This window comes from Sinocyclocheilus grahami, unplaced genomic scaffold, assembly GCF_001515645.1.
Source record: "Sinocyclocheilus grahami isolate Dianchi unplaced genomic scaffold, SAMN03320097.WGS_v1.1 scaffold613.1, whole genome shotgun sequence".
Classification (NCBI taxonomy): domain Eukaryota; kingdom Metazoa; phylum Chordata; class Actinopteri; order Cypriniformes; family Cyprinidae; genus Sinocyclocheilus; species Sinocyclocheilus grahami.
In genome coordinates, this window is record NW_015505792.1 from 986469 (window position 1) to 989500 (window position 3032).

Consider the following 3032-nt stretch of genomic DNA (forward strand, 5'->3'; position numbering starts at 1 on the left):
AAGAACTTCATTTGAACAACTTTAAAGATGATTTTCTCAATATTTAGATTTTTTTGCACCCTCAGATTCCAGATTTTCAAATAGTTGTATCTCAGCCAAATATTGTCCGATCCTAACAAACCATACATCAATGGAAAGATTATTTATTAATTTCAAAATCTCATTTTAAAAAATGGACCCTTATGACTGGTTTTGTGCTCCAGGGTCACATATATAGAAATATGGATATATATATAGAGAGAGAAAGTTAGAGGGTTTTAGGACCCTGATGAGCATGAGAATCAGAAGCTTCACCAGTCAAGAGAGAGAGAGAGAGAGAGGACAGAAGAGCAGTGGTGTTGTGTGTGTGCTCTCAGTGTGTTCCCTGCTGAGGGCTCGAGCGCAGACCTCCGTGAGACTCGACACGAGTGTGTGTGTATGTGTGTGTGTGTGTGCGTGTGTGTGCCGAGCTGTGACACACAGGAGGGAATGACATGAACGCTCATGAGAGGAAGCGAGGAAGAGACCTGTAAGCACTCGCTGCTGCTGCATGCTTACACACACACACACACACACACACACAGAGGACAGGAGATGGAGAAAGTGGAGCTTCAGAACTGTGTGTGTGTGTGTGTGTGTGTGTGTGTGAGATAGTTTTGTTGGACAGAAGTGGATGGACAGATTGATGGATAGAGGGATGGATAAAAACTGCAGCAGATTCTGATGCTTGTGGTTTGTGTTTCAGACGCGGACAGCAAGTGTTTCTGAGAGCTGACGACACACCTGCTGCTGCCCTGCCCTCCCTACAGGTATCTATCTATCTATCTATCTATCTATCTATCTATCTATCTATCTATCTATCTATCCATCTATCTACAGTCAAACCAAAAATTATTCAGACAGCAGATATCATTTTTGATATTTTTTACTAGTGGGTGCAGGACACTAGTAAAATTTATGTAAGTGAGGATAGCTAAATAAAGTAAACTGTGACAAATTACACCCAAAGATTCTTCATACAGTGGACTACCGGACCAAAAATGATTCAGACACTTTGAGCTGAGCATGTTTTGCTGAAGTGTTATTCTTTAATTGCTAATGTGATCTTTTTACACCAATACAGTATATATCTATGTCTCGTATCTCTACGCATCTCACACATTTGTGCTTGAATTAGAGCTTGTTTTCTTTCTTCAGAGGAAAGAGTTAAGGAATAATGGTCAGAAAACAGATGAATGATTTACAGAGCAAATCATAAGCGTGTGTGTGTGTGTGTGTGTGTGACCTCACCAGCGCTCGATTCATATCAGCACACTTCCGATGTTATCTCATAAACACGTAGACAAATAGAATGTCACGCACAACTTGTTGAAATGAGCCTGTGTGTGAGTGTGTGTGTGTGTGTGTGTGTGTGTGTGTGTGTGTGAGTGAGTGTGTGTGTGTGTGTGAGAGAGTATGTGTGTGTATGTGTGTGTGTGTGAGTGCTGTAGGCGTGTACAAGAGGGAAAACCAGTTTAGGCAGTACTGGTATTCAGCCAATCAGCTTAAATGACAATGTAACCTGTAGAACGCAAACACACACACACACTCACTCACTTGTTTGCTCTCAACCTGCGCTCTGTGTTTCCGTTCCTCACACGGTTTATGAGGTAAATCCTTCAAATCATGAAATAACCCCAAAGAATCCCTTATATGAACTCTGAGGTAGAGAGAGACAGATACTGAATATCCCTGTGTGTGTGTGTGTGTGTGTGTGTGTGAATGATACTTCATTCAATCTCGGATGTGTTTGTTCAGTTTCACTTTACAATAATGCTGTGTATGTAACATGAGGTAAAGCATTAGTTATCATAAACTAACAATGAACAATCATACAGCATTTATTCACCTTAGTGATAAAAACACTGTTATTTTACACAGTAATGCATGTAAAAAACTGCTTTTAATATGTGTAAAAGAACAGATGAATACATGCGGCGACGGGTTTGTTCACTGTGTTTGTGTAGACGTTGTAATTATAAGTGTGTGTTTCTCATTTTAAGCTCTGAATGAGATCACAGCTGATGTGTTTCGTGTCTTCTCATCGTGTGTGTGTGTGTGTGTCAATGCATGTGCGGTCGTGTTTTAAACGTGTGCGAGGATGTGTCGTACGAAACTCCCATTCAGTCTTAATGGAAGCAAACAGATGCAGGCATGAAGAAATGATGCTGATGTTTTCAGGACAAAATCAAACATACGTCGACCCTTCATTCAACCTAAACACTCTCTGTCTGTCTGAGAGGCTCGTTTGCATGAAGAGAACGAGGCAGTGATTTTATCACCCCAGAGAAAGAGAAGATGACAGGAGGACGACAGGGTGAAGGACAGAGAGAGAGAGAGAGAGAGAGAGAGGGATAAATAGATCATGAATGAACGGAGACCATTACAAGATTAAATGATGTGACGGTGAGAGACAGGCAGATATACTATATGGACAGAGACAGAGAGCTATAGACAGGCATTCTGGATATATATATATATATATATGAATTGAAAATACTTTTATTCATCACGGAAGCATCAAATTGGTCAAATGTGACAATCCTGAAAAATAGAATGTATGCCGGTTTCCACAAAAATATTGAGCTATTTATATATATACAGTATATATATTATATATATAAAGACATTATTAATGCATGTCAGGTGTAATAGATCAGTCTTTCCTCTCAGGAGGGGGTTTGGGTTTGTTGTGTCCGGTGTCATATGTGACCCGCTGTGCGTCTCACCCTGAAGCTCCAGACAATATGAGAGGTTAATCTACTGTCAGACACACACACACACACAGATGTGCTGCATTTGCATCCTAACAGAGACAGAAAGTGAGAATGAGACGACAACTGCTGCTGTCAGCCGTCTCTCTCTCTCTCTCTCTCTGTGTGTGTGTGTGTGTGTGTGACAGCTGCGTTTAAGAAGGCGTCCACTGAGTGCGCTCAGGTCTCTTTTCCTTTGGTCTCTCGTCCTTCACTCTGGTTCAGTGGTGGCGGCAGCTCTCTCTCTCTCTCTCTCTCTCT

At 41.3% G+C, this 3032-nt stretch overlaps 1 long non-coding RNA gene across 1 annotated transcript in view; it reads left to right on the forward strand.

The window, feature by feature from the left end:
* The first annotated feature begins 312 nt into the window (after window positions 1-312).
* The window catches only part of LOC107557666 (uncharacterized), an 8401-nt gene continuing 5681 nt past the window's right edge, over window positions 313-3032 (forward strand). Inside the window, exons 1-2 of the long non-coding RNA XR_001605420.1 lie at window positions 313-508; window positions 725-788. This is a non-coding gene — a long non-coding RNA (uncharacterized lncRNA). The remainder of the gene's footprint in view (window positions 509-724; window positions 789-3032) is intronic.